The 9,881-nt window shown below is 33.0% G+C and overlaps 1 long non-coding RNA gene across 1 annotated transcript; it reads right to left on the bottom strand.

Annotated features, from left to right (window-relative positions):
* Positions 1–7,035: 7,035 nt before the first annotated feature.
* On the bottom strand, positions 7,036–7,951 carry LOC116339771. The gene is made up of 2 exons (XR_004201020.1): positions 7,288–7,951; positions 7,036–7,216 (listed from the first exon to the last, which is right to left on the bottom strand). It is a non-coding gene; the product is annotated as an uncharacterized LOC116339771 (long non-coding RNA).
* Between the last annotated feature and the right edge of the window lie 1,930 nt (positions 7,952–9,881).

The following is a 9,881-nucleotide window of genomic DNA, read 5'->3' as shown; positions in this document are numbered from 1 at the left end:
TCTTGACCTCATAATGGCTCTTCAGTTCCAATAATAATTGAAATTTTCAATGGAATCAAATTGGTTTGATAATATCATCGACCACATTTCTGAACCAAAACTCAATTTTGCCCATTGTATTTTCATTAAGTTGAAAATCAAATGATTCAACATTACATCTGAGAAAATCATCCAATGTATTGCGATATAATAACGTGTATTACTTACGATGATCTTCCGGTAGACGGAGTAATGGACAATAGTGCGCATATATGGACAGACAATATCAAAACATGTGCCGACATTTGGCAGTATATTTGACCGAGTTTATAAAAGTGCCGCATGTGCTTCATTTTCTTCCAGCATAGTTTCATGCGAAAAGAAAAGGATTTATGGATAAAAGTACGCAGCAGTAAAAACAGACATACAGTGTGTTTTTTTCGTCTTTTTTCGACACGTTTACATAGAGGACATGAAAAATATTCTGCATGAAAAGTAATAAAGCGAAGAAACCTACTTATGGTTTGATGAGTTAACCGCCTGAACGCAGCAAAAATTGTAGCAATATTATACTTGCAGATTGTTCCGAAACAATTTCCATAGAATCAAGCACACAATATGGAACCGAAAATACTCAAGAACAAAAATTCTTATATTACGTTCGGTATACAGAGAATTGAGAAAACGCGCCCAAAAAAATGTTTGGAAGGAATTGAGACCGTGAGGTAGAAAGTTTGGACGAAAACTTATTATATTAGAAAAATCATGTAATATGGTTATGCACATGCTGGGAGATTGCAACAGTGCAAATATAAAAAAATGCCCCAAACATAATCGGAAATTGGAATAGAAAATAGTAAAAAAAGAAAAAGAAACGCACTGAAAAATGAGGAAGAAATGTATGGCAAAATTGAAAATGAGAAAGACGATATTTCATTCGATAAGTCAAACCCAATAAAATGTTCGAAAAATAAATCGAAATCACACGCAGAACGTGTGGTGTTATTGATTGAATTTTGAAATCGATTCGAGGAAATTGAAATCTTCGGCGAAAGCATAATTTTTCTTTCGATTTTACAAGCTTCTTTATTCATGCTACACTGAGCGCGAATACGACAGTTAATAATACCACCATTAAAATGAATAATAATAACAATAAGAAATAAGTTGACATTGTTTAATTGTGTTTATAGTAAAAACGTTCAGCAGAATATTAAAAAACAACAATTCATCGAAATTTAAAAAATGCGATGAGTGTAAAATTCCGTTGCACATTTTTTTTGGCTTTTCATTCATGTACGACGAAAACTTAAACATTTTCTTAAAAAAAAGAGGACTTGAAAATTTTCAAGACTTTTTCTTTCATATTTGTTTCTAGCAGTCGTATAACCGGAGACCTACCCTAATTTAAAAATAACATTCCGTAAATATTTTATTGAATTGAATGCGGCAGAGAGAGAAAAGCACGAACCCATTGCCCGTTGGCAAGACTGAACCTTGAAAAGATGAAAAGTGAACATCTTTTTCGTTATTGGACAAAAATAAATTCCAAATAATATCGTTTGAACTTCATATTTGCGTGTTACTTTGAAATTGATCCGAGACGATTTTAGTGTCGAATTTCGGTTTCAATTTTTCGATACATCCAAAATACAAAGTTCTCTTGCTGGCAATCTTAATTTGAGATTCGTAACATTATGTAAACTATGTGGCAGTATATAATATTGGTAAGTCTCTTTGTTTTAAAGCTCAATGTAAACATATTAAGCACAATGCTTGTCGAGTGACATTTAAACGAAACTCATTTTTTGGTTAAAATTTGGTTAAGACATTTATAAACAATGGAAAAGATTTATGGCGTTTATTTTGTAGACATTGCGTTCAAGCACTCTCTGAAAATGAAAATCTCAAACACACACAATGGAAGGAATATAAATAACCGAGTTTAATATAAATGAAGTCTATATCAAATATTATAAAAGGTAAAACACACACACACACACACTTCATATGAATAAGATGAGAGCACTTCATTTAAAAAATATATGTAAGTAAAGGAAAACGGTCCAAATTAAATAAACATAAGCATTTCTTGGTTGTTTTTAAGTGTGCACGCAGGTAGGGTAATAACAATTATTTTTTGGTGAAATTTCGCCGCATTTTATAAATATGTGTATATGTAGTTCTTTATCCGGTGAAAAAAAGGTCCTTTATGGGCTGAAGCATAATATAAGTAAATTCAAAAATTGACGAGAGAAAAGGAATGAAATGATGGTGTATTATTGAAAAATTCAATTTATGAAGAAAAAAATGATGGTCACAGTTTATTAACAACCCGTTCTCATATAGTTGAACATGTAATGTTGTCCCTCCGGTGTAGTCAAATAAATTAGCTGTAGGTATCTTTAGCTATATCACAAATGAAAAAGGGAGCTTTTTGCTACGACATTTCATATTACATAAGCTACTTGGAGCAACAGTGTTGTTTCATTTGGAAAGTGGGAATCTTTTGGTGGCGGCATCGGCTTTGAAACTCAAGCTTGCGCACTTCCATTCCATTTTCTCCATAAAACCACCTTTCTCCAGTTCAAAAATACGAAAAAAAAGAATTGGAAAAAATGTAACCGTTTTGGATTTGGGCTGAAATAATCGAATAGTTAGTTCATTTGTGAAATTACTATGACGAATTTTATGTAGTCCTGAAATAACGAGATAATGACCGATTGGTTTTTTTTTTCACTGAATAATTTTTTCGCGTCCGTTATACATTTTTCGTTTCACTCTCAAGCGTGTTTTTTTATTCGATCAATCAATAAAATGTACAGTAGTGTGTTCCATAGCATAGCGAAGCAAGTGTCAATGCAGCACATCCCAATCACAAATGTGGAGCGCACGATAGTATCATTTTGATACAACCAAAATGCGGATAGATTGAAATATTGGTGCTTGAATTGAAATAAATGAGAGCGCGAGTGAGAAACAATAAGAAAAAAGTCGTATCTGTTCCATGCACAACAAAATTAACTCAATTGATTTGCCAAAATAATCGTTTTTATTGTTTTATTGTCAGCTCATTGATAAATTGTCTATGTAATTTTAAACGAGTTTGTGCATTATCGGCAAAGCTGCTTTGTTGCACGAAGAGAGACAGAACCAGACTAAGGATTACCATTATGGCAGCTTAGTGTCGCTGTTTATTGACCATCATTTGGCATGAATCATCTCGAACGACATCTCAATACATTTGCTGTTGTCAAGAAGATCATCTAAATTATTCTCACATGAAATGCGCGCTTCCAAAACATAACGTGGTGGTTAAATTTATTATTAGACCGTATTTATAGGTAATGATAAATTGGGTTATACAAATGGAATTGCCATGGTAGCCAATTTGAAATATCAATTCATGAACCATCATTTAAAAAAAAAAAAATCCAATTTCTCAATTTCGTTAGAACGACCATCAACAGATGTTTGATTACTGTGGGGGAAGATGAAACGTTTTTGTAACTGTGGATTCATGCAGGAATAGTTGTTTGATTGAATGGAGTGTGATTAAATGTTACAAATCCAATTAAAATCTAAACTGGTTACATTGATTTTCATTCACATGCCACTTTGTTCATTTCCAATCAAATGATGGCTGAGAGAAATAGCGAGAATACGAGATGTAGGAAAAACGAAAATCAATTGGTAGTATTCCGCATCGCTGACATATAAACAAACCGATTCGGTAATATTGAAGAGCCCCCGCGTACCACTATTTTGACAAGTAGGAAAACTACATACCAACATCACATCGAATGCATCCACTGTCAATTATTTGAAAAGAACCGAAAATTGAAATGAATGAGAACTAGTTCACATGCATGCGTGTGCACTGTGTATAGTCATGCTGTATTCCTATCAGTTAGATTCAAACTATGTAAAATTGGATTCCGAGATTGGAGCAATCAATTATTAAACGCACTGAATCTATATTCTCTCTTGTGATCGACGAAAAGTCAGTTACCATTATTCTTAGAATTTCCGGTAAATATTAAAAGATCGTTTCAAAGACCTACGTAAAAAATGGCCTTAAAATTCGATGAAAGTTGAAAAAATCGGCGACGATTGGAATCGCTACACAACAAATGATCTATTATATTGTTGTAGAATTTACATGAAAGAAGAATGTGTGGCGCTACCATTCACATTTAAATAACACAGAGTCAAATGTCAAAAGGAAACTTTTTTACACTCTACTTGAGGAGAGGTGTGCTGCTACTAATACAAAATAATTTTCAAACACAGCTTTTAAAAACTATAAGATATTCATTATTTCCTATTTCATTGTGCATTTCCGCTTACAAATAACGATTTTTAGCTAGCTAAGTCAAAGACTTTTTTGTTTTTTTTTTCTTTGTTGCATTGCATTATTCAGAAATTAAAAAAAAAATCAGATATCGTACCCCAACGTAAAATACACTTCATTTGACTTGTTCTCAATGGGGAAGAGGCAAAAACGAATAGGTATAGATATCTATCGCTTTTGTGTAAAACACATTGAAACTTCGTCGCACATGTTTAAAAAAACCATTCAAGTTTTTTTTCGACGTAGATTCGATGTTTCTTACATTTTTTTGAGCGTGAGGGTTTCTTCCTATGAGAGTATTAAATATGCGATAACCGCATGAATTGAGTAATCACCCGATGGAGTGTAAATTGTTATACATTAGTAAATTCAAGGTTATTGATGCGTTCACTTGAGTGAGTCTAGTGATTTATTACTAAATACTCGGAACACAAGCGTAAATAAACCATTTCCATTCATTTTTATTGGTGTCAAAAAAGCGATGGTGTGGCATTGGTGCCAAAGATTCGTGCATTTTAAATATTTTCTATGTTTGAATAAAATTACCCTTTCTATGGTAGACGCTATATAGTCTATGGTAGTGTACCAGCCAAATTCGTTCAACAAATCGAGACATACATATCTGCAGAGTGAAAAAATTGGATTTCGGTCGTTTTTTCTAGTGCATATACTTTAAATTGCTACAAAACATGCATACAAATCCGCATTGGTCTTGAGTAAAATGTTCATCTCGGAACTCAACGATGTGCATACATACATTGCGAAGAAGTGAAAAAAAAACAGACAATGAAAAAAGAATCGATTGGGTTGAGAGCAAAAACAGGACAACAATAACCAACTAAATCAAATTTGAACCGATACACAAATACACAATTTCCATTTTCTATTATTTTTATTCAATGTAAAACGTGTTTGCGATGTGCATGCTTATCGAATGATGGGAAATAAGCGAGACATAAATATCTCGAAATGAACATGAGGCAAATGTGCGATTGTAAACTGAGAGAATATTTCATTGAAAAACAAGAGAAAATTTCAATCCAATTTTTGTGTATATAAACCTGCAACAAAACGATGTGTACGTACGTTCGAGAAGCGAAAGCAAACGTTTTCGATTGTTAGGTGCACAGGATTTTGGAAACCTGAATGCTTACACCACAAACTAAAATGAGATTACGTTGTCAAAGACAATACACGCTTAACTTTCTTCTTCTTCTTCTGTGTATCTGAATGCAGAATGCTTGAACGGATGAACGGTGTTAGCAATTGCGGTGGATTTGTTTTTCACTTGTTCTTTTATTGGAAAGAAAGAGACACAAAAAAGTCGTATAAATACAATCAGTGCACCGTATTCCTTGTTTTATATTGCATCGTCGTCAAATCGAAAGCAACATCGGAAATAGGTAATGATTAAAGGAAACATTGACTCAAAAGACATAAAAATTGTTTTACGTTCAAAATGAAATGAAATGACAACGTAAGCGATTCGTTCTCCCGCATACACACACACATTGCATATAGAAAAAACAATGCCGTTACAAGTGTGTGACACCGAAGCAACACCAATATCAAATGCAACCAACTAAGAAACTACAACTAGTGCCATTTTATGCGGTAGAACTAACGCGCACGGATATAAACGGATTTTACAAAATTTAATTCTTTAATCTTGCTGTTTTCTGCGCGATTACATTTTCCATTTAATTAAACCAATTTTGTATTGGATCGATTATAAAAGCATAAAGACAAGTTCTGGCTTCCATCACTAAATGCCACATGCATTCGCTAGCACCACACACCGCATACATACATATATCAAGCAATTACTGTGCTGTAATGTTTATATCATCAGCATGTGAATCAAGGCGCTCGTTATTATGTGCTCAGTGTAAACGAAATGCGATATCCGTAAAGAAAGCGAAAGAGGTGAAGAACAACAACAATAACAACGTGAATGAAATGAAAAAAAAAAAATACTTCGAATGGAAATGTGGCTCGACATTCTATATGGCTTTTTGCAATGTCTCATTTTTCCACATTACTTTTCTGCATTTCAAAACCAAGCGGCAACACAAAAAAGGTTGTCGAGAAAAAGATGGATGGAATTGAGGACATGCATCGCTTACGAATGCAAATTACAACAGGATTAAATCGACAGTTGAACCATCGTAAAATTGCATTTTTCATCAACCAATCAAGGTCATTCAGTGTGGTAACGAACGACCATCACACACTCGGACATGCACCACATAAATTACGAATTATATTTATGATGTCAAATATGACGTGATAGTGAAGAACAGATTCGGAATAATGCAATTTTTTGGCCTACATCGATTCTTTGATTCTTGCACTGCAGAATACATACCAGAATTTTTGGAATATTGATGTATTTGTGTCGACATCTAAATGATAGATCTTTTGATGTGAACTTTTCCAATTCACACGTACACACATGAGTTTTATGACTTTTTTTTAATTCATCGCTATGTTGACCGTAAGCAAACTTAAATCGGTTTGGATTTAAAAAAAAAACGATGGCGTGATGTATATGATTGAAATACGACTGAAATACGACTGAATCTAAGTTGATATCAACATTAAATATTTGAACAGTTGGTGACGTTGGTGAAGTATGCAAATAGAACATGTTTCACATTATCTCAGGTTGTCAGCCTATAATATAATAACTGTCATTTCGGTTCATGTTGTTTGAAAAAGGTTTATTTATAAATTGTAAGATTGGTGGAATACAGTAGCGATTTCATACATTATTTTGGACCGTCTTCACGATAAATCTGACATTTTTTCCCATTTGATTTACATGTTTGTCGTTCAATAAAATCCAATTACCATGATAAATATATTGATGTGTATGCAACCCTTAAAAAAATTAAAAGAAGTTCATGTTCGAGAATAAAATATTTTAAAATTATTTAAACATATTAAATTACTTGCTGCCATCAGTCAATCGTGAAATAAATTGTTGATATCTGAAACGCTTCACGTTTAATATCCTTTAGAATTTTCATTTGACTCGTCGATCGGTATACTATCTTCAACTATTGGATTCTCTTCAAGTATTGTACTTTCAATTACTGCATTCTCTTCAGCAAATGGAGTCTCTTCAACTACTGAATCCATTTGATTTAAATGATATTTCTCTTTATTTTCTAAAGAGTTTGGTGTCGAGCTCAGCACCTCACGTATTTTATATTCGAATTCTGTGTGTTCTACTTTATCAATCGCATTTTGTTGTGATTCATAATCTAAATGCTTAACTCCTTTGTTAACTGCTGTTTTTGATGGATACTCGGGCGCACTCATTTTTAATGAATCATTGTGAATAGTTTTGGGCGACGTACTTTCAAACCAATTAGTGCTATTTGTAAATGATGTAAGTTTAACACGAATTACATTATGATACCAATACCCGAAGAATACAAGACTTATAATTCCAAAAAATAGAATTTGCTTGAAAAAACAACTTCGACGAGGTATACAACATTTTAATTGCATTTCGTGGAAAAGAATTTAATTGAATTAAGTATTTGACTTGAAGCAGTTCGATTTGAATCGTCTCACTGTTCTTAACTGTTTGAAACAAGATCTTCACTTCGTTTAAAATTGGTGCAAATATATATGGTTGTCATTCGTAAACATTTTCAAACTGTGCAAATTATAAACGCTTTTGAAAGAAAAATAGAAATCAAAAAAATTACGTACGCTTCATATAATATTGATTGAACATCTGTATGGAATTAGCACACGTATAGCGCATTTTGGTTCATTCAAATGAGAATTTTTTAATTTGTTTTCAGTAAATAAGTGTGAGTTGTCTGTTTGTAAACAGACTTTCACTTATGGAGCAAATACATATGTTTGAACTTCATAATTCGCTAAAGAAAAAATAAATGTGGTAGATTTTTGATAATATATGTGGTAAGTGTTCAGCTCATTCTGTATTAAACTATACGATAACCACGTACTATCAAAAATGTACCACATTTTTTTCCTGTGTGATAGTTATGCTATTCTATTTTTAACTATTTTTTTACCTTTCTTTCTTATTTTTGATTTATACTTTTAGGAACAATAAATTTGATGAGCAAAGATCATTTCTAATGATCTAATGTAGCTTTTTATATTAGCTATTGCTATAGCGATATAAAAATAGCTGCTATTTAATGCATCTCCCCGCTTTGACGATGTGTATAATCGACATAACATTGGTGTCATTGTTTTGAAATGATTTAAAATGTTATGTCCAACATACACAGCGTCCGAGTCAAGAGATGCGTTAAATAGCAATAGCTGATATAAATCAGGCTGTATGTTCGGTATGATTTCAGCAGGCACTGATATTTCTAACGGGATAGCTATGCTTCTGTCTATATGCAAGATATGTGACGCATAGTATTTTGCAAGGAATAACGTTGTGCTGAAAGCAGTGCAAATGAAATTCATTATTGTTATGCACACATATCTAGCATGTAGGCACAGAATAGCTATTCCGCTAGAAATATCAGTGCCTGCTGAAATCATACCAAACACACAGCCTGATATAAATAGCTAGCTAGCAACATTGTATGAAAAATAATAGCGTTTCTATTTCGTTTTTTCGCGATTTCTGAAGTAATGATAGGTGACCATCAAATCTAACTCTAAATCTCAGTTTTATGTTCCTTTTGATGTTTTTGTTTTTATTTTTATTTTGAGTCAGCACATAAAAAGTGTATTGCCTACAAACACCGAAATAGAAATATCAGATAGCAACTGAAAATTTACTGAGATTCAAAATCGATTGAATCGAATGGCCGAGTGCTTTTTACATGGAATATGGAATAAATGGTTTTTATAATGCAGCAATGTTTTTTTTTGTTGAAGGAAGTAAAATTCCACACGTAAAAAATGGTTCTTTTGAGGATTGAGTTTAGCTTTGGGGAATTTTTGCATCGATTTGATTATCAAATGGACGAAGTGAATTGATACTTTTGCACCGGATTTATGTCGGATATTATGTGAAATCTAAACAAAAACACACACACACACACACTCAAGTGTACGCACATGAATGGGTATTGAATATATTTTGCAGCACCAAAACAATTCACTTATTGTGTGCCATGCCAAAGAATAAAAGAGAGTGCGATGTGAGTTTGAGCAACGGTAAAAACTTGTGCTTTCTTGAGCATTGGGAAAAAGGAAATGCTTTGTATGTGTGTGTGTTGAGATGAGTGGCACACAATGTATGTTAACACCAACATTATGATCCTTAATAATAGTGTACCGAGTGTACCGTTGATGAGAATGACGATGCGCATGTAAGTTATGTGGTTGCCGTTTTGTGAAACGATTTGGTTTCGATAAAAAGGCTCAAATTTTTTTTTGCTCTTTTTTTCCATAACCCATGAACTTAACTCACGTAGTTGAGTGGATGGGTGCGCAATGGTTTTTTTTTATATTTCGACAGATTCAGCAAATTCGATAGCATACTTTCAAATATGAATGACTTATATCCGATGTGTGTGTGGTGTAGACAGTTCTT

Source organism: Contarinia nasturtii, unplaced genomic scaffold (assembly GCF_009176525.2).
Source record: "Contarinia nasturtii isolate CC-2019 unplaced genomic scaffold, AAFC_CNas_1.1 Cnas_scaffold_533, whole genome shotgun sequence".
Classification (NCBI taxonomy): domain Eukaryota; kingdom Metazoa; phylum Arthropoda; class Insecta; order Diptera; family Cecidomyiidae; genus Contarinia; species Contarinia nasturtii.
The sequence above is the reverse complement of the archived record's forward strand: the minus strand, read 5'-3'. Positions and strand labels throughout refer to the sequence as shown.